The sequence below is a fragment of the Mirounga angustirostris genome, unplaced genomic scaffold (assembly GCF_029215605.1).
Source record: "Mirounga angustirostris isolate CCGP_5_RB_7025 unplaced genomic scaffold, mMirAng1.0.hap1 SCAF_17, whole genome shotgun sequence".
In the NCBI taxonomy this organism is placed as follows: domain Eukaryota; kingdom Metazoa; phylum Chordata; class Mammalia; order Carnivora; family Phocidae; genus Mirounga; species Mirounga angustirostris.
Genome location: NW_026991725.1, coordinates 6,250,198 through 6,272,108, shown reverse-complemented (window position 1 = coordinate 6,272,108; position 21,911 = coordinate 6,250,198). Strand labels below are relative to the sequence as shown.

The 21,911-nt window shown below is 47.3% G+C and overlaps 1 long non-coding RNA gene across 2 annotated transcripts in view; it reads left to right on the top strand.

Annotated features, from left to right (window-relative positions):
• The first annotated feature begins 791 nt into the window (after nt 1–791).
• The window catches only part of LOC129046252 (uncharacterized), a 142,770-nt gene continuing 121,650 nt past the window's right edge, over nt 792–21,911 (top strand). For both annotated transcript variants that reach the window (XR_010408693.1, XR_010408692.1), the window contains exon 1: nt 792–1,373. This is a non-coding gene — a long non-coding RNA (uncharacterized LOC129046252). The remainder of the gene's footprint in view (nt 1,374–21,911) is intronic.

The window sequence follows — 21,911 nt, the reverse complement described above, 5'->3', positions numbered from 1 at the left end:
TCCATGCTTTTTTCAAGCCCAGCTAGTATCTTTAAAGTGATGATTCTGAACTCTAGATCTGACATCGTACTAATGTCCATATTGAGTAGGTCCCTAGCAGTCAGTACTACCTCTTGTTCTTTTTGTTGAGGTGATTTTTTCCATCTTGTCATTTTGTCCAGAGGAGAATAGGTGAATGAGAGAACAAAATGCTAACAGGGTAACAACGTCCCCAGAAAATATACTCTAAACAAATCAGAAAAGACCTGAAGCTGGGGGGAAAGAAAGGGAAAGAAAGAAAAAAGAAAAAGAAAAGAAAAAAAGATAAAAACAAACACAGAACAAAACAAAAAAAAACAATATGATCAAATATGATCAGGCTGGTGCATAGATCAGTGCCATACACTAGATTTTGGGTGTATTTTGGTCTGTTAGAAGAAAGTGCCTCCCAAAATTTTAAAGAAAGAAAAACTTATATATGTACAAAAATAAGGGTTGATATGAAGGGATGGAATATGACTGTAAAGATGAAAATTATAAAAAATTTTATAAAAGGAATTGATAAGTTTGAAAAAAGAGGATTAAAAAAAGGGAGAGAATGTGATCAGGCAGGAGAGTAGAACAAAACCATACACTAGAGATTTAGGGTATATTTTGATCTGTTAGAAGAAACTATCTCAAAAATTTAAAGAGAGAACAACTTATATATATATATATATATACACCAAAAATAAGGGTAACTACTATGAAGGGATAGAATATGACTCTAAAAATGAAAAATAAAAATGTTTTTTAAAAAAGGGATTGATAAGATGTTGGTTGAAAAAGGGAAAAAGAAAAATTTAAAAAAAAGACAGTTAAAAAAGAAATTAACTTTAAAAGACTAAAGAATCATGGTAAAAAAGCCGTGAATTCTATGTGCAGTAGTCCCCTAGTGCTGGAGTTCCGCCGTTCTCATTGATCGGTAAACTTGGTCTTGGCTGGCTGTTCTGGCTGATCTTCTGGGGAGGGGCCTGTTGCCGTGGTTCCCAAATGTCTCTGCCGGAGGCGGACTTGCCCCGCCCTTACCCCTCCCGGCTAAGTAATCTGCTCGGGTTTGCTCTCCGGGGCTTTTGTTCCCTGCGAGCTTTCCGTACAGCTTTGGAGGCGGAGAGTGAAAATGGCGGCCTCCCAATCTCCGCTCCAGAGGAGCCGAGAACTCGGGGCCCGCTCCTCAGTGAGCCCCCAGAGAAAAGCCGTCAGTCACTCCCATCTCCCCAGTCTCCGGCCGCACTCCGTGCTCTCCCGGCCTGTGACCGCGCGCCTCTGTCTCTGGCACCCGAGCCCGGGTGGAGTCTCCAAACCCAGCAGATCCCTGCAGTGCGCTCCTGCGCCCCTCCTCCCGGGGGAGGAAGGTGAGTCTCCCCGGATCTGCCGCTTGTTGGGTCCCTGCTGGAGGAGCAGGGGCCCGACTGTGCCGCGGATCCCGGTTTATGGCAACCCCAGCTGAGAGCCCGCGCCTGGGCTCCGCCTCTGCAGCCGGCTTCCCTGCTCCGATACCTGGGAGCTCGGCCGCACTCAGGCACCCCCGGTTTTTCTGTGACCCCGAGGGTCCTGAGACCACACTGTCCCGGAGGGTTCCACCCCCCACTTAGCCACCAGAGTGACGTCCCTCGGCGGAGCAGACTTTTAAAAGTTCCGATTTTGTGCTCCGCGGCTCTATCACTTGCCAGAAGCGGCCGACGGAGGCCCCTCCCCCGCCGTCTATCCTCCCGAATATCGCCTCGGATTCACTTCTCCGCACGTCCGACCTTCCAGAAAGTGGTCACTTTTCTGCTCAGAGAGTTGCTGCTGTTCTTTTCTTCGATCTCCTGTTGAGTTTGTAGGTGTTCAGAATGGTTTGATCCCTATCCAGCTGAATTCCTGAGACCAGACAAAATCCAGGTCTCCTGCTCCTCCACCATCTTGCTCTGCCCCTATCTATTTTAAAGTTTTTGAGGAACCTCCATACTGTTTTCCAGAGTGACTGCATAAGTTTGCATTCCCATCAACAGTGTAGGAGGGTTCCCCTTTCTACGCATCCTAGCCAACATCTGTTGTCTCCTGTGTTGTTAATTTTAGCCATTCTGACAGGTGTGAGGTGGTATCTCCTTGTGGTTCTGATTTTTATTTCTCTGATGATGAGTGACGTTGAGCATCTTTTCATGTATCTGTTGGGCATCTTATGTATGTCTACTTTAGAAAAATGTCTGTTCACGTCTTCTGCCCATTTTTTAACTGGATTATTTACAAGTATCACATTTGATTTTTTTTTTTTTTAAAGATTTATATATTTGTCAGAGAGAGAGCACATGCACACAAGCAGGGGGAGAGGCAGGCTCCCTGATGAGCAAGGAGCTTGGTGTGGGATTTGATCCCAGGACCCTGGGATCATGACCTGAACCGAAGGCAGATGTTTAACTGTCTGAGCCACCCAGGCGTCCCTACATTTTACTTCTTTATACAATATGGTAGAAACCATGTTGTGTTCATCCCACTGTTTTCTATTTCCTGGGAACACAGGGGATTACATTTCCCAGCCTCTTTTGCAGTTTAGTGGAGACAATGTGACTAGTTCTGGCCAGTGGAAATGCAAGAGGAAGCAGAATGGCCCTTTCAGAGCGAGGCAGCCCAAAACCTTCTGCACACGGTGGCTCTCCACCTCCAGGTGGCTGGCGTGAAGGATTCCAGTGGTGGAGTTGCAAGACAGGAGCAGCCTAGGTTCCTGAGTCACCTCTTGGAGGGGAGCCGACGACCAGCCTGTGACATGGAAGAGAGAGAAGCCATCCTGTGTTAAGCCACTGAGATTTCAAGCTTTGTCTGTTGTGGCAGCTCTTGTTAATACCTATACTTTCAGCCTTTAAAAAAAAAATTGTTCTCCAGTTTGCTTAATATGTTTCTAATCATCCTAATTCATGCCCACACTCTCCCGTGGAGTTTTAGATCTCCTCTCAGTAAGGCCAAACACCAGCTGCTTCAGTTGTGCTCCCCACCCTGCGCCCCTAACTAATCCTCCTGCCTGCTGAGGGGACCTCAGGCTTCTGTGCCTGGGGGGGGGGGGACGCAGAAGGCTGGTTGAAGGAGAAATAGGTTATATTTACGGGGAGGCAGTCTTACTTAATGGTTAAGAGCGCAAGCCCTTCAAATTTAGTAGCTGTGTGACTTTGGACAATTTTCCTACCCTCTCTAAGACTTAGCATCCTCATTTGAAAAATGGGCATAGTAGTAACCTTAATTTCAGAGTGCTGTTGTGAGGGTTACATGACATGATACTTGTAAAGTGCTCTCGGCACAATTTCTGGCATAGAGGATGTGTTAGTTACTGTTATCATTAAGGTGAAAATATGCACTGAGGAATGACTAGGCTTCCCAAGCACCAGGTAATTTAACCTGGAAGTGAGTTTCTCTTGGTCCCAACTACAGGCAGCTTCTCCCCAATTCTGGAGGGCAACTGGGGAGGGACCGAAACGGAGAGGTCTGTCCCAGACTGTGACAGCCGGAGCCTCTCCGGGGACTGGGACCACATGCTGGGAATCTTCCTTTATCTCCTCAGCAGCACGGGCTGAGCTGGGCTGAGCTGGGAGTCCCTACAGGTCCTTGGGTACCCCTACTTCACTATTCCCTCCTTCCACCCCTGGGTTAGGAAATGGTGCTGCTTGATCTCCTTCCTTCCCTTAGAGTGGAGCTAAATAATTCAATGCAAATGTTTATTGAGTACCTACTGCATGCCAGGCATTGGTCTAGGCAATGGATTGGAAGAGTTAACAAATAGAAAGACTTTGCCATTAAAGAGTTTAGAACTAAGTGAGAAAGGCAGATGGGTCTCTCTGTTGGGCAGATAAATAATGTACAGTTATACACTAAAGGTAGGGCTAGAAAGGAAAACCACTGAGTTCTGGGAGGGAATATTTAGGTGAGCAACTTCATAGAGGGGCGTCAGGGAGGTCACTCGGAGGTGACGGATACCAGGACGTGACAGATACCTAGGATGGCCAGGCAGCCAGGGAACGGCAGGTACCAAGGTATTGAGGAGGGAAAGCCCTTGGCTTGTTGAAAGGCCTGGCAGAGGCCCAAGAGGCAGTGAAATGTCAGGATCAGCAGGGAAGCTCATGTAGGGCCTAGCGGACCACCATATTGGAGTTTGGATTTTATTTAAGTAGAAAGCAGAGGAGCCCTGACAGGTTTAGAGCAGGGGACTGACAGGACCAGATTTGTTTTAGAAAGGTCACTTTGGTTCCTAACCCTTCCTCTGTGCCTCAATTATCATGGGAGACCAAGGTTGGAGGAGCAGGGAGAGGGGAAGGGGAGGACCAGGAGGGAAGAAGAGGCCTTAGCAACCTGCCTGTGGCCAGTGGATTTTAGGTGCTACATCTTTAGGTCTCATCCTGGATATTGGGTGTCACCATGGCAACATAACTGGACAAACATTTCAGGCTTTAAAAAAATGTCTACGTGTTAGCTGTCCGCCATGCAGATCCAGGTCAATGCAAATACAGATGCTTTCCCCACGAAACTGCTTCTCCCCACACACCTGGAGACATCCCTGGTTTGGAAGCGTAGCTGGTTTCTACTTATAGGGGAACTGTGTTGTCTGAGGGCAAGCGGTCGTTAGCCTTGAAACTCCTTCCCCATTTACTGCCCTGGAGTATGTCTGTGGCAGACTGAGCCCAGCTAAGCAAGGGGCTTGGACAAATACAGCCAGACGTGCAACATCAAAGGCCTCTTTTGTGCTCATCTGAGCCCACTTCTCTTTTATCAAGGGTGGCCCACAAATATTGTCAGTAAGAAATACCTTCCGAGTCCACCTCTCAACCCCTGCGGAGTTAACGTTCCCGCCTGGCCGTTTATTGAACCTATCTCCATTATGGCTTTTATCACACTTTATTCACCAAATATTAAACATTCAGCAGTTTGGTGTTGTGCCAGGCACCGGGGACAGAGTGTCAAACCAGACAAGGCCATGACCACATGGGTTTATATCATAATGAGGGTAGATGGACAATAGTCCAGTAAACAAAAAGCTGAGAAAGATCCTTGCAGACAGTAGTAGGTTCTTGAAGCAGAGACTAGACGCTAGTGGTAGCTAGGAGGGGAGGTGGGGTGGTGGTGCTTCTCTAGTCTGGTTAGGAGTGAAGGCCTCTTGCTATTTCTTGGATATGCCATCTTCATTGTCTCGTGGGGGCCTTTTGACTCGTTCCCTTTGTCTGGAAAGTTCTCCTGGTCTTTCCCATGGCTGCCTCCTTTGGATCATTTAGGTCTCTGCTCAAAAGTCACCTTTCAGAGAGGGCCCCTTTGACCACCCTCACCAAAGTGACTTTTATTTATTCCCTTGATTGTTTCTGATCGGCCTCAGCCCGCTAGAAATACAAACTCTTTTGAGGACAGGGACTTCGATTTGTGGGCTGTCGGTTTCAGCTATGGCTTGATCAGGAAAACAGCCGTTCTATAGATTCCATATGTGAAGGGTTTTAATCCATGGAATTAGAGGCTTACACAATTGTCGGGAGGAGTGCAGGGAGTCAAGATCGGTGGGGACATTGGTGGTCTCAGCTTGCCAGAGGAAAGTGGGTGGTTCTCAAGAGCTTACTGGGACCCTACTATGAATTTTGAGAAATGCTGGAATTGGTTGTCCGCTGTCTCAGTCTGTTTCGACAAGGAAAAAATTCTCAAGAGCCTGCCCAGAAGCTGCTGTGAATCTTAAAGAACTTTCCACAAAGCTGCTGGCCAGGCCACTCACCTGCAAGTAATTTGCAGACATTTACCCGGAAGTTGCTGCAAACTTGATATCCGCCATCTGCCTGCAACCATTCCAGAGAAAAAAGTGGCTTCTCTTTTGACTTCCAAATCTCCTTTGAAGGCCTCTCATTGACGGGCTCGAACCCGGAAACGTACAGGGGAGGAGATTCTGGGAAATGTGATTCTGGCTTTCCCTCTGTAGAGGAGACTCTAAAGGGGCGGCAATGATGCCAAATTGAAAACACACAACCCAGTGTGCTGCCTGCTGTGTTGCTGTGTCGCCTGTGTCTAGGACCGTGCTTGACGCACAGCAGGTGCTCGAGTAGTAGTTGAATGATTGGAAGAATATGCCCCGGGCCCTTGGCGGGGCCAAGATTTAAACCCCCAACTCTTTGACTCCAAAGCTCACACAGTCCTGTTCAAACACCAGCTCAATAAGCTATGACCTTATGACCAGGAGCCCAGCTGGACTTGCTGACCAATGAGTCCCAGACAGGGTCTGTGCCACAAATCTGCCAGCAGAGCTCTGCATTTCAGGGCCAGCAGCAGTGAGGGAGGCTGGAGAGCCGAGGGAGTCTTTGATCTCTAGAGGGTTGGCTGAAGAAGAGACCACCAAGTCTGTGTGATCAGTCCTCGGAAGCTTCCTGGAGGTGGTGACACTGTAGAGTGCACTGGATGGAGAACTACTGCGGCTGCTTCAGGGCAGCCATCCCTGAGGGCAAAGGAGACTTCGTGTACCCCCCTGAAGGCCTGGGCCTTTGGCCAGGAGTAACCCTCCTGATGTTAAAAAAAAAAAAAGTCGGAAATCTCTTCTTGTACTGTTTAAGTGTATGTGAAATTTACACGCCCTCCTGGAAGAAATGTGATTGCTTTAATGCAAATGCCAGGCCTTTCTTCCCCATTTTTGAGTAACACTGATGCTCCAGGTGACATGAGGGATTTAGTAGGGGGAGGAGTGGGAGCTGCAGGTGTACCAGAACCCAGGACCAGCTACTGGGGGGCGCAGTGCAAAATGAAAATGTGTTCAGAAATCAGAATTTTAAGACCGCACCAGCAGAGGTGGTGTGGGGCCCCTCTGAGCACAGGCCCCGTGTGACTGGTAGCGGCTCAAAAAAGGATACAAACTGGTTTTCTCACAGTTCTAGAGGCTAGGACCCTGAACTGTGTCTCCTGGGCTGGAATCCCGTTGTGGGCAGGACTGTACTTTCTGCCGAGGCTCCAGGGAAGAATCAAGTTTCCCTGCCTCTTCCAGCTTGTGGAGCTGCCTGCGCTCCTTGGCTTGCGCCCCCTTCCTCTTGTTTCCATCGCCACACCTCCGTAGCTACATCGTCTGCCTCTGTCCTACAAGAAGACTGCATTTAGAGCCCACCCTGGATCATCTGGGACAGTCTCAAAATTCTTAATCCCACCGGCAAAGTCCTTTTTGCCATATCGGGTAATAGTTACAGGTTCTGGGATTCGGACCTGGGTGTGTTTGGGGACCATTTTCCTGCTGGCCACCCATGCCCTTGAAACCAGCCCTGTCAGGCTCCTGGCTGGACCCTCTGATTTGAGAGAGGCAGGCTTTGAGGCTCACAGCAGAAGGTGAGGGGCGTACAGGGAGCCCGGGCCCACAGAAGCGTGAGGGAGTCGGGGAGATGCCTTCTTCCTCCATAAACACCAAGCCTGGAGCGTCCATGCTGGCCCCGGTAGGAGGCGGCTGGTCCGGTGGCCACTGGGGTCCAGAGACTGGTTGGGTTGCCCTTGAGTAGGGTTGCCATATTTAGCAAATAAAAGTCCAGGACACCCAGATATTTTATCTGGCCCCCTGTCCCTGATTCTTGCTGCCACACCTGCTGCTTTCCTCCAAGGGCTGTGCTCAGCCTTAGCCTTCTGGGCTTGGGTGAGACCCTCGTCATTCCCCCAGGTGCGTGGCCAGAATAAGACAAACTGGGACTGAGGGTTCAAAGGCAAAGGCAGAGCTCCAAGGGGCTGGGTTTGCTGATCTGAGGTAAAACAGCCCCTTCCTTGAAGGGGGGGGGGGCAGAGCATTTGCTAGGTGATTGCTGACGGTCCTTCACCCTCACATAGATGGGCTGTCCTCCGGCCCTGGAGGGCTGGGGGCCTTGAGTCTCTGTGTGGCCCTCCAAGGCTCATAGACAACTCCTAAGGACAGGACGCAGGGCTCCTGGGGTAAACAGCATGTTTCACTTCCTCTGCAAACATCGCACATCTGAGAAACTAATTTCCTTTTATAGACAACTCTTTCCTGGATGTGCAGGCCCTTGGCAGGCCGGGGTCAGGTTTAATAAAACAGAAGTGGTCAGGCAGCCGGCTTTCAGCCAAGTCCGCACTCCCCAGGATTGCGCCTCACAGTCAGGGTGTCCCTGTGCTTCCCGAGGATACGGATCTGAGGGCATGCCCAAGTTTACTTCCTGGAGAAGGACCGCAGAGAAACAGACCAAGAGGGGCACCTGGGTGGCTCAGTCGTTAAGCGTCTGCCTTTGGCTCAGGTCATGATCCCAGGGTCCTGGGATCGAGCCCTGCGTCGGGCTCCCTGCTCTGCGGGAAGCCTGCTTCTCCCTCTCCCACTCCCCCTGCTTGTGCTCCTTCTCTCGCTGTCTCTCTGTCAAATAAATAAATAAATAAATAATCTTAAAAAAAAACAAAACGAAAACAAGAATAACGATTGTGAGAAGCATTGCTGTTTTATGTACCACCAGAAAAGCCAACATGCTGCCAATGACGTTATACTATTGATTGTAAGGTGCACCTGATTTCAGAATTGGTTACGTTGTGAAAAGAGGAGAATCTTAGAATCAGTGAGATGTGGTATTAGGTTTATCGTTGGCTCAATACTAGTGAAATGGAGCTATGGTATAAATCGTCCTCCTAACAATGACAGCGATTTATTTATTAATTATTTAGAATGTATCTATTTACAAGAACTTGACTTGAGCCACGTGGCATCCCCCTTCTTAAGATTTAAGAAAAACTGATCCCGTGAAGTGTACATGCAGTGGGAGATCTAGTGAGCTCCTCTCCCCCCACCTCTGGGGATTACTTGGGCTCAGGTTTCCTACTTCCAATGAATTCTCCTCCTTACCCTGCCATGCAGATAATTTTTACTTTTTTAAAATTAATTTTATTTCTTTATTTTTACATAATTTCTACATCCAATGTGGGGCTTGAATTTACAACCCTGAGATCAAGAGTCGCATGCTCCACTGACTGAGCCAGCAGGTGCCCCATTTTTCTCTTTCTTTCTTTCTCTCTTTCCCCCCTCTCTCTTTCTTTCTTTCTTTCTCTGTCTCTTTCTCTCTCCTTTTCCTTTTTCCTTTTCCTTTTCTTCTATGGTGGTAAAGGACGCCTGGGTGGCTCAGTCAGTGAAGCGTCCAATTCTTGATTTCAGCTCTGGTCATGATCTCAGGGTCCTGGGATTGAGCCCCGCATCAGGCTCTGTGCTCAGCATGAAGTGTGCTTGTCCTTCTTGCTCTGCTCCTCCCACACTCTCTTTCTCTGTCTCTGTCTCTCTTGAATAAATAAAATCTTTAAAAAAATTTTAAAATGGTGGCAAAATATACATAAAGTTTACCATTCTTACCATTTTAAAGTCAATAGTGTTTAGTATACTTCCACTGAATTCTTGCTTTTGCTACATCTTTCTGCCTGTGCCTGGTTTCTTTTCTCTGCCCCATGGGGAATCTACAGAAGAACCTAGAGTGTTCCCCTGGACTCTCCAGTCAGCTGCAAACACAGGCTGTTGAGGGTAGCAGACGTTTGCTGGACTTTTGAAGGAGTCAGGGGTATAGCCCGCCCAGCATCACCTGTAATGCCCTCTCTTCTTCCATCCTCTGGGAGACACTGGCTGCCTCTTGGCTTCGAGTCTGCTCCTGAGATGTTCCAGAGCTTTTTCTCCTCTTCTCCTCAGGCTTTCTTGCCAGCTCCTCATCGGGCGGCCACACACTCCACTTTATCATACAGAGCAATTTTCGTCTCTCTTCTTCTCACCTCGTTCATTCCTACCATCCTGGACTTTTCACCATTAATAGGTATTCTCTCTACAAAGACCACCTTGCCCCAAGAGCGATTATTGTGCTCTATCCCCCATCAGGGAGCAGCCTGCCCTGCTGTCAGAGATTTGTCATCTGGCGGCTTTTCAACCTGGCTAGGCTGTCGTCTCTACTCTCAGAGCTCACGTTCTGCAGGCAGTGTCAGATGCAAAGACAAGTGCCATATGGTGACTGCCATGCTCTGATCAGGAGGAGCTCCGAGCCTTCCAGAACAGAGAGGATGGGTCCTAACCCCGCTGAGGCCACATGCTGCAGGTTGTTGTTGCCGAGTTCCCAATCTTCCATCTGGTGCTTGCTCCCTAATTTCCCTTTGGGAATCACACCTCCCCTGCCTTCACTCCATTTGGTTTGGTTTGGGCTGACCCCATCCCCAGGCTCCAGGGATGGACACATGCCCCGGGACCGTCTGGCCCATCACATTCCTGACAACAGTGGCTGGTTCAGGGACAGTCAAGGGACCCCATCCAGGCCACTGAAAAACCTTCGGCCTTGTCTGGAACTACTGGATGAGAGATGGTCTTACTTGCTGGGACTGCTCACTGGTAGGATGTGAGCCTGGAGATGCTGGGGGGCATCTGGTCACCCACGAAGCCAGCCTGCTAGAGAACAAAGGCAAAGTTGGAGGAAACCAGCATCAAGAGTAGGAGAGTGGTGACCAGATACCAGGCACGAAGCCCACTTTCGTTCTGAAAACCAAAAATGTGATGTGGGTGGCAGCTGGATGATGCAAGGCTAGGTGACCGAAGGCTGGATGACTGAGCGTCATCCTCAGTAACTTAGACATTGTCCTGGAGCCGGCTGCTGTATGGAGAGTTTTTGTGATGCCCCATGCCGCAGATGAAAGAACGGAGGCTTTGTGAGATGGTGGGCAGAAGGTTTGCATTGTACATCCCCGCCAAGGGAGCCACATAGGTCGTGAGGCTGAGCCCATCCAGAAATGCGGAGGAAAGGTTTGTGGAGGCAGCCACAGGGCCAGTAGGCATGGCAAGGAAGGGACCAGGAGCTGGCTTTGACTGGGCACAAACTCCATCCCAGGCCCCTTCTGTGTCCTTCCAGCTTAGTTATGTGAGAGCGTCGAGAGTGAGAAATTCAGGTGAGTGGGGTTAGCCTGGGGTGGGGGCGTGGTTCTCAGCCTGGCTGCCCATGAGAATCACCTGGGATGCTTTCAAAGCTCTCACTGTCTGGGCGAGCACAGGCCAATGAAATTAGCATGTTGAGGGAGGGGCCCTGACATGTTAGTTGCAAAGCCTCTTCGGGTGATTTTAATGGACACCAGTGTTAGAGCCATTGGCTTCGGGCAGTGGTTCCCAATCATCTGGTGAGCTTGTTAAACTACACTGGGCCTCATGCCACACTTTTAGACTAAGTAGAGTGGGGTGGAGTCTGAGAATTTGCATTTCCAGCAAGAGCCCAGGTACTGCTATGGCTCCTGGCAATGCACCCAGAATCCCTGGTTTACCCCAAGTCTCCTTAAAAGCTAGTTTGAGTGAGTCCAGGTTCTGGCTTCCTTCCAGACTCGGATCCTGGACTCGTGGCTCCAGTATCAGGTTCTCCCACTAGCTGAGGCCAGACTGATTCCATCCTTCTGTGAGCCTTGGACAAACTTATCGCTCAAGTGCCTCTTACGTTCTTTGTTGAGTCTGTGGCCCTCAAACACTTCAATTTTGGTAAAATGTGAAGAGTGGGAGTGATTTGAGGGTTGGTGGGATGGGTGGCAGCCTCGGTCCCTGCTGAGGTGGGCCAGGTTGGGCCGTAGGCCCGTAGGCGCTGAGGGATGAACAAGACAAGCCCACTAGTCCTCTTAGTGCTTTGGAGAAGGAAAGAAGTGGGGCGGATGATCCCAGAGATCCATGGGTGAGTGACGCCCACCTTCCCTGGCACCAGGTTTCCACAGGAGGAGAGAAAGTTAAAAGAGTAGGGGAGAGAACAAATACTTCTTGAGCTTTGTTAGTGAGCCAGGCCCTGTGCTTGTTGAATCCTTCAACTGCTTTGCCGTGTATCATCCCTGCTTTACAGAGGTGCTCTCTGGGGCTTGGAGAGGTTCAGCAAACGGCCAAGGCAAGCAGGGAGTTTGCAGAGGATCTGGATTTTGAACCCAGGACTCCGTGACTCTGCAAACACCCTGCTCCTTCCTGCCCACTGCCGACTAGCCTGCCGTCCTGAGTGGTCGCCTGTCCCATGTGGGCAGGCCTCACCTTGGCTGAAGCCACTCTGGGCTGCTATTCTGTTAAGTGAGGGTCCCAGTTCTTGTGAACTGGGACTGAGGAGGAGGAGGCTATGCTTGGAGTCTGGGTACCTGTGGCCTTACCTGGCAGTGCTGAGAACCTAGGCCAGGTCACTGTGTCTCTCTGGGCCACTGTTTTAGAGAGCTCTAGAGAAACAGAACCCATGGTGTGTGTGTGTGTGTGTGTGTGTACATGTATAAAGAGATTTACTGTAAGGAATTGGCAGGCTGGCAAGTCCCAGGACCTGCGGGGCAAGGTGCTAGGTAGAGGCTCAGGAGAGCTGATGGTACAGTTCCAGTCTGAGCTGGAAGGCTGGGTAGCCAGGAGAGCCAACAGGCTGGAGACCCAGGGAGAGCTGACGTTTCTGTTTGACTCTGACAGCAGGAAAAAGCCAACGTCTCAGTTTGATGGCAGTTTGGCAGGAGGAATTCCCTCTAACCATCACAGACACTTTGTGAAAAGCAGAGGTGGCAGGTCAGCCAGTGGCTGGCCGGTGTCCAGGCTGAGGGTGTGTGTGAATCACGTAACCTCTCAAAGCCTGCACACGGAGGTCCTGGGAGAGTCTGTCACAGCTGTAAGCTGTCTGAGTTCCTTGCTGGCTGTGGCTGTTCTCCCTGGTGCTGCTAACGACCTCGCTATCCTGTGCTCTGCTTGGCCTCATCGGTCAGGCCCCAGGATAGGAGGGGAATTAAGTGACCTTCTCTGCTTGCTCCCAGCTTCCCTTCCTGGGTGAGCGTGGCTGGGAGACAGCTTGGAGTCAGGGCTAAATCTGCCAGCAGAACCTCCTGGCCCGAGGAGGGTCTCACTCTGCGTGTGGGCCCCAACCCTGCTGCAGAAGGCCCAGCCAGGAACAGCTGACTGGAGCTCAGTGCGTCTGGAGGACTGAAGGATGCCTCTGGTCCTGCTCTTGTCTGGAAGGTGGTCTCGGCTGTCCAGGGTGGCTTGTGGGGCGGATGAAGGATCCATCTGTCTACTTCTGTGTAGGGCATCCCAACCTGCCCCCCGCCTCCCAGACATCCCCCACCCTTAGGTTCTGATGCCATCTTGCTTTTTGCTGCTACCATCTTTCTGTGGCTTTTCTGCTCCTCTCTAAGCACCTTGACATCCAAGCTTTTTTTTTTTTTTTTTTTTTTTTTAAGTGGGGGCATGTGCAGAGGGAGATGGGGAGAGAGAATCTTAAGCAGGCTCCACATCCGGCGCAGAGCCCAATGCGGAGCTGAGTCTCATGACCCTGAGATCATGACCTGAGCAGAAATCAAGAGTCGGATGCTTCGCCGACTGAGCCACCCAGGCGCCCTGACATTCAAGCTTTTTCAGGAAAAAAGCCCTTTTTGTCAAAGCAGACTTGTGTGTCTTTTAGGCTTGTGCCCACACTGTCTCTCACTGGGTTTAACCTAATTTGTTTCTTCCAGTGCTGACTCTCTGAGGATGAGGAGGAAGAGGAGTGGGTGGTGGGGCTCCCCCTTCAGATGGAAGGTACTCCTGTGGCTGAGAAAGACCCACGGGAGAGGAGCTGTGAAAGGCCTCAGGGTCCCTAGGAGGGGGCTAGCTGGCCTCTAGGGAGGCAGGGGGGCCCCTGAGAAAGGCTACACCCCTGGAAAGTGCAGCCTGGGGTGGGGGTGGGTGCCAAGAGAGCATGGGGGAGACAAGGAGGTCTGAGGGGAGGGGTCATTCCAACACCGTACACTGATAACATCTCTATGCTTTCTGGGGGTATGTGCATTAACCATGAGAGACCTCAGGAGAGCAGGGCTTATATCTTAAACCTATTTCACATTAAAAAATTGAAAGCAGGAAAAATGTAGGAAGGAGACATGTATGAAGACAATATTTTGCAAAGTTATTGTCATGCCTGGTGTTTCAAGAAGTGAGGCATTGGGGGGCTTCACGGAGGCATTGGTGTGCCTGGCGGCTGAGGAGGGGGGCATGTGGGGGGACAGTGGGCAGAAATGGTGGCTGGTATGGCTGGGAGACTGGTTATGTTGAGCAGATAGATTTCATTGAGGCTAATGGGAACCAAGTTTCTTACTGTTAGGTGATTTGTGAACATGAGGAGGGGGAAGGCTAGAAAGATCCGTGAGTGCTGAATAGGTATGACCTCATTGATGTATGTGCATTTATACACATTAAAACCATGAGTTTTGGGGCGCCTGGGTGGCTCAGTCGGTTGAGCATCTGCCTTTGGCTCAGGTCATGATCCCAGGCTCCTGGGATCAAGTCCCACGTCAGGCTCCCTGCTCAGCAGGAGAGTCTGCTTCTCCCTCTCCTTCCCTCCCCATTCGTTCTGTCTATCTCTCTCTCTCCCTGTCACTCTCTCAAATAAATAAATAAAATAAAATAAAAAAACCCAAAACCAAAAAACCATGAGTTTAATGTGTATATATATATATATATATATATATATATATATATGTATATATATATATATATAGTTATAGGGGTTTGTACATCTACTTACATATGTACCTGCATCTCTTGGTTTCTAGAGGGCCTAGAAGCAGTGATGTTCATAGCAGTGATGAACACCCCAAGTTCCCAGGTCTTGGCTTCCAAACACTGTTCTCTGCTAAAGTGAACCAGGGCTTTTTGGAGAAGTGATGATTCCAGAGATGTAGCAGGGAAGGGACAAGACGAGTCTGAAATGTCTTGTGCCAGAGAGTAAGGAAGTGCTCAAAGAATGAGTAGGACATATAAGAAGGATCAGAAAGAAGAGGCTCTTATTGATCAAATCTGGGTAATTTGTGTATCAATATAAATAGTGATAGTATGGAATAGTCATTGAATAAAGCAGGAATCCACGAGACTGTACTGATATATAAATAAATCAATAAAGAAAGGAAAGCTCTTTCTTGCAAGAGATCACCAATGAATACATGTAGAACATTCCTTCTAATGTTTACAAGAAAAGTAAACATTAAGCAACCACCTAGGGGTGGCTGATTCAGGCTGGAGTTGTCAACAATGCTAAGACTGGCAGGTGAATATTTGAGGAACAGGATATGGGTGTAATACTAGAATGTGTCCCTAGAAAATATTTATCAGTTACAAAGGCAAAAATGGTGATTTTCTGGGAGAAAAACAGGGCAGATACCAATTTGAGCAGGTGATCAAAATGAAACTTACCAGCGCTGGGCGTGTGGTCATCGCAGGCCTCCTGGTATAAAGGCAGTCTCGTTTCTGTGCTCTTCCTGCCAAGAAGGCATGGCTTGAGGAAAGAGTAAGCCTCAGGGTGAGGGTCGCCCTATGAAATGAAAAGCTTGTACTCTTAAAAGTTGCATAGCTGTTGAGGAAATACTTGAAATGGGAGAAAATGTTGCAGTGTGAAGGACCTGGAGAGCTAGAGCTAAATGCCAGGTGTGTTCCTAGATCGGATCCTGGACCAGAAAGGAAAAGGACATTGTTGGGACAGTTGGTGAAATTTGAATGGGGTGTGGATGATGGCAATGTGTGTCACTGTTGACTTCCTGATTTGTGAGGTTATGTGGTAGTTATGTTAGAGTGTCCTCATTTTTAGGAAATTTACCCTGGAGTATTTGGGGGTAGTGGGATATCCTATCTGCAGCTTGCTCTCCCATGGTTCAGAAGAAGAGTAACGATTTTCTAGGATGTGTGTGGAGAGAGCTAGAGTGTGCACACAAGCGTGCAATGAAGCAGGTGTGGAAGAATGTTAACAGTTGGGGAACTTGGGTAAGAGGAGGATGTTCTTTGTATTTTTCTTACAACTTTCCTGTAAATCCTTTCAAAATTATTTTTTAAAAGAATAAAAAAAAAATCCCCACTCAAAGCCTGACCAACCCACAGGGAACTGTAAAACATTTTAGAGCATTTCCCTACAGTTTTTATGTGAATTTTTATGTAGTTAAAATCATATTCTATATACAATTTTATATCCTACTGTATCACTTAAAATGGTAACATAAACATTTCCCCGTGTGTTATTATAAACACTCCATAAACATTGTTTTTAATGACCACATAATGCCTCACTGAGAGGTCATATCAAAACTAACCATTCTAAAAAGAACAACAAAACCTAACCGTTCTAACTATGGTTGGGCAGCATTCAGGTTATTTCCTTTTTTTAAAAAAATGATAAAGCACACTGCAGCGAGTATCTTTGATAACGAAGCATTTTATGTTTGCTTGTCTTCAGGTAGATTTCTAGAAATGGAATTACTGAAAGGGTATGGATATCTTAAAACAACTGGCCCCCCCCCCCAAAAAAAAGCGTCTCAGGAAAATGACTGTAAGAGCCAATTAAAGGCAACTTAGAGGGAAAACAACAACAACAACAAACAAACAAAAAAACCCAACCGGTCCACGCCACCACATTGCTTTCCAGAAGCATGTTCGCAGAGATACCCTATAGCAGTGAGTGAGTGCTGGTCTCACTGCACCCTCACCAGCATCTAAAAATTCTTCACTCTTTTGTTAGGTGAAGAGTGATGACTTATTGCCTTATTGTGTATTCCTTTCATTTCTAGAGATGTTGAAAATTTTACGACTGGTTTGTTGAACCAGTTGTGGTTCTTTGTTGATGTCACATGCTTTTCTTTGGCTCATTGAGGCTGGAAGCTTCTCCAAGGACTGGGGCCAAGGGACCTTTGTGTCTAGAGCCCTCCTCTTAGGACCGGCAGCCCCTGGTGTTCATGGCTGGTTTTTCTGGAACCGTTTGACCTCAAGTGGCTCATGTGCCTGGGTGACTTTCTTTTCATCAGGGATTGTTTGGGGAGCCACAGTTGTCTGGCTTAGCCTGGGCCACTTCCCAACTAGTCCTTCTGGTGTGTTCCAGCTTCCTGGCCTGTGAGCAACCCTGACCCACTTTGATTTTATTAGATGTTTGTCCTCTTTTGTCATTTTTGAAACATAAAAATATGAATTCTGATTTTTCCCTCTGATTATTAAAAGCAATATGTAATGTGTGATTGCTATATTACAGAAAGGTATAAAAAAAGAAGACAGTGTCCTCCACAGTCCTATAAACCAGACTTATCTGGTTTGGGAATAGTTTCTTCCAGATTTTTTTTTATGTACATAGGTATAGATTAATTCTTACCAAAACTGGGCTGATTTAATGCTTGATTAAAAAAAGCTTTTTAAATTTCGTTTTTAAAGGTTGGCAGTACATCTCCAGATTTATATATATACTTTGTATCCTGCGTTAACACAGGCCTTGTGTTAACACAAATGTTAACTTGCTCAAGCATTAGCCTCCTTTCACTTCCGCATTAAAAACAAATTTCTGTTTGTCATGCACAACATTTCTGAACCACAGTAGAAATGTGTGTGCGAGTGTGTGTGTGTGTGTGTTTAAGAAAACCTTGCTTAAGGGGCGCCTGGGTGGCTCAGTCGGTTAAGCGTCTGCCTTTGGCTCAGGTCATGGTCCCAGGGTCCTGGGATCGAGTCCGGCATCGGGCTCCCTGCTCAGCGGGGAGCCTGCTTCTCCCTCTGCCTGCTGCTCCCCCTGCTTGTGTGCGTGCTCTCTGTCTCTCTGTCAAATAAATAAAATAAAATCTTAAAAAAAAAAATAGAAAACATTGCTTGACAGGGCTGCCTGGGTGGCTCAGTAGGTTAAACATCCGACTCTTGATTTTGGCTTAGGTCATGATCTCAGGGTTGTGGGGTTGAGCCCCTTGTGGGCCTCCACGCTAGGTGGGGAGTCTGCTGGAGATTCTCTCCCTCACCCTCTCCCCCCAGCCCCCACCCCACACGCATGCACTGGCTCTCTCAAATAAATCTTAAGCAATGTTTTCTTTCTTTCTTTTTTTTTTTTAACAAATAATATTCTAGTCCCCAAAAGGCACATTCAGAAAAGGTAAAAATTTGTGGGGAAACCTCAGCTCCTATCTAGTCCTTAAACCTTTAAGCATCAGCCCACAATCACCACTAGGCCATACTGATTGCCAATTGCCAATCCATTCACCTGAACTAAGCACCTGCATATGGCTTGAGCCATCCTTTGTCATTTGTGAAGTTATTTTTTTACTCGAGCTGTAAGTTTTAAGTAATTTTAACATGGCGACATATTCACAATTCATTACTGTTGTAGGTTTTCCAGTTTGTTCGAGATTACAGATTATACATGGAATGAAACAGCATTTCGGTCTGACAAGTGGCTCCACGGTGAACATGATGTCTCTTCCAGTAAGCTTGTGACACTAAAACCAGGGGACTGTAGCAGTCAGGGAATGGACAGGGGATAACCAGGGAAGATGCATCTGAGTACAGGCTAGAATATGTACTTAAGTAGGTAATTATTTGAAGGAGTACAAATTGTCACTGGGAGGAACGTTTTCCCAGACTCCCAGGAGACTTCTAGTCACCGTCTGATGAAAAAGGAAAGACTGGAGTGGTTCATAGAGGAAATTATCCTCATGGCCGGTACCAAGGGAGCAAACTCAGACTGAGGAATTAGGATTCACAGCAATCAATAACTTGGAATGCTGACATTAAGGATAAAAGTTCTGTGGGGGGGGAGTGGGGGGGCGGGGGGGGCCCTTGGGTAGCTGGATCTCCCAAACCTAAGAACTGCAATCCAAAATTAACTTACTACAAGCAAATACAATAATTTTTGACCTATGGAAGCTTGGGGTTTTAGAGATATTCAGGTAATCATTTAAACAAGAGCTTATGAAACCCGGAGGCTAAAAAAACTGTAAAGACAATAACTTAAAGAAAATAGACATGCAGTATTTTTTAATCAAATACCCTAAAAATTCAAAATCCCTGAAATAGGATACAACGGATATGTTTGTCAGAAGTAAGAGAGTGGACAATGCCAGGGAAATACATTAATATTCCATAACATAGTTTTATGTCCTTTTTTTTTTTTTTGATGTAGTTTGATAACAGTTTTCCCCTTGCTCCTTGTGTGGACGTATTTAATCTTGCCCCAAGTATACTCCAGCGAGCAGGACGGCTACTGTGCGGGGTCTGGTGTGTTTGTGGTCACTGGTCCAGAAGAGAGCAGTTCTGTGAAGGATGAGTAGGCATATTTTATAGTTAAATTTCAGTTCAAGTACATCTGATAAAGCCCTGCTTCATTTGATTTTCGGTCCCCTGCCTTTTCCGGTGTTTCTTTCTTGACTGATTGTTGTCCTTCTCTTTTATGTTGTCTTATAGCTTCCCAAATTACCATCTTTCTGATTCTTCATATTTCACTTTGTTTCACCAAAATGCCGTGCCCGTGATCTCTGGGTCTTTGGCGCGACCGTGGGCTGAACCTGGGTTGTATCTCGCCTGCAGGGCCTTTCTGTACAGACTTCTCAGTGTGGTCGCCTCCAGGTTGAAGGGGACAGTCTGTCTGCCACTGTCCAAGGTCACTGCAGGGACTTCAGTTTAGCTTGTGCTCAGCCATCCTGGCGGGGCCAGTGGGACCACTGGTCTCATTTTGTAGCTTGGGTGCTTATGTGGCTTTTGACCCAGCCAATGTATTGTTCCATCCCCTAGTAGTAAAAGGAACGTGAGCCAACATTTGCTGGGTGTCAAGCACTCTGCCAGGTGCCCCAGAGGCAATGTTTCAATTCACCCTTATGAAGTAGGTGCTGCTACTATTATTCTCACCTTCCAGACTGAGAAACTGAGTCACAGGGTAGGTGATTTCTCCAGTGTTATCTGGAGAGAGCTGGGACTTGAGCCCAGACCTCTCTGCACTCATAACCACTCAGTCTTTCTTCCTGCGTATGACCATTGGCGGCATTGGGGTGTGTGCCTTTTCGGGCTGCCTGTGCATGCACACTCCGTCTCCGGCCATCTGTCACTCGCATGTGCAGAAGTGTGTGCATTTTTATCACACTGGACTATTCCGTATGTTGTTTTATCGCCTGCTTTCCCCGCCCCCCGCACTCGCTACAAGAAGGGGCAAGAGAGTGAAATAGATTCTATCTCAGCCCAACCCCATCTAGGCAGGGCCTCCCAGGCCTCTCTCCCCGCAACACAGCCGGGAGCATGAGTCACAAAGGGAAGATCTAGAGGATAGCTTCTTTGGGACACCTGCATGGTGACTCTGCAGACCACAGGCTGGGTGTTCTGTGTGTCCCCAGATCCTGTTCCTGGGAGCCCCTGGAGTGGTACTGGGGACCCATATGCTGATTAAGACTCAAATGGTGGCAAGAGATGCGGGATCCCCGGTGGCCCAAGCGGTCCACTCTCCTGCCACTTCTCAGCTGCTTCATCTCCACAGGAAAGGATTCTAACCATGGCGTCATGAGTTTTTGTTGTTCCTTTCCGTGGAGTTTATTTTCTTCCAATTACTGTGAGGATAAAAATCATGATAGAAATGAGAAAAGCAAAAAAGAAGAAAACCTGGAAGCATCCATGCCCCCCAACCGCTGGCAGTATGTTATTTCTGACCACTACTCCCTAGTCCAGAGAGAGGTTGTAGGATAATTTACTTGAAATACCAACAGTAGGGATATGGCTATTAGTTCTATCATTACATATAGTGCTTTCTGTGCACAGGGCTTTTAATGGCTATTGGGATTGTTTACTTACATATATTCTTAGAAGTGGAATTCTTAGAAGAGGCTCCTTCTTAGAAGTAGAAGTACTGGGTCAAGGTTTTTGAAATATTTGACCAAATGGAAGAAGAGTTTTACCAACCCACCCAGGGGTATAAGGAGCAAGCATGACTTCTTGAAAGATGAATCAATGAGGTGGTGACTCCAGGCCCTGTGGAGTTAGTAAGTTTCTTATCACTGAAACTAGTCAAGCAGAGATTATTAGACTGGTTCTTAGACCAGTTATTAGACTGGTCCTTTCCTGGACATTTTGGAAGTGTGGGGGGATTAATTTTGGTTGTCTTAATGATTTGGGGGTGAAGCATTTCCATTTAGAGGGCAAGTCCTACAGCGTGTGGGACAGACCCATGCGACAAGAACCTTTCTTGCCTCTTCCCAAATTTTGAATATCCTCTACGAAAATCATGTCAGTAAAAACAAAACAAAACAAAAACCTGTTTATAATTTTCTGAGCCTGGAACCTAAAACTGTTTTACATACAAATGGAATTTTTTTTTCAGTTTTAAAATACAAACTTTATATATTCTGGATACTAAAAAATTAAGAACTTATAAAACTCAACACCCCAAAACTAAATAATCCAATTAAAAGATAGGCAGAAGACACAAACGGACATTTCTCCAAAGAAGACATACAGATGGCCAACAGACACATGAAAAGATGTTCATCATCGTTTACCATCAGGGAAATGCAAATCAAAACTACAATGAGATATCACCTCACGCCTGTCAGAATGGCTAAAATCAGCAACAGGTGTTGGCGAGGATGTGGAAAAAAGGAACACTCTTGTACCGTTGGGGGGAATGCAAATTGGTGCAGCCACTGTGGAAAACAGTATGGAGGTTCCTCAAAAAGTTAAAAATAGAGCTACCCTATGATCCAGCAATTGCACTACTGGGTATTTACTTAAGAATACAAAAACACTAATTCAAAGGGATACATACACCCGTGTGTTTACTGCAGCATTATTTACAATAGCCAAGATATGGAAGCAACCTAAGTGTCCATCGATAGATGAGTGGATAAAGAAGATGTGGTGTGTGTGTGTGTGTGTATATATATATTATTCAGCCACGAAAAGAATGAAATCTTGCCATCTGCAATGACACGGATGGAGCTAGAGAGCATAATGTTAAGTGAAATAAATCAGTCTGAGAAAGACAAACACCATAAGATTTCACTCATATGTGGAATAAAGAAACAAAACAAGCAAAGGGAAAAAAAGAGACAAACCAAGGAACAGACTCTTAATTATAGAGAACAAACTGATGGTTACCAGAGGTGGGGGGTGGTTGGGGAGGATGGGGGAAATAGGCGATGGGGATTAAGGAGCACACCTGTTGTGATGAGCACAAGGTGATGTATGGAAGCGTTGAATCACT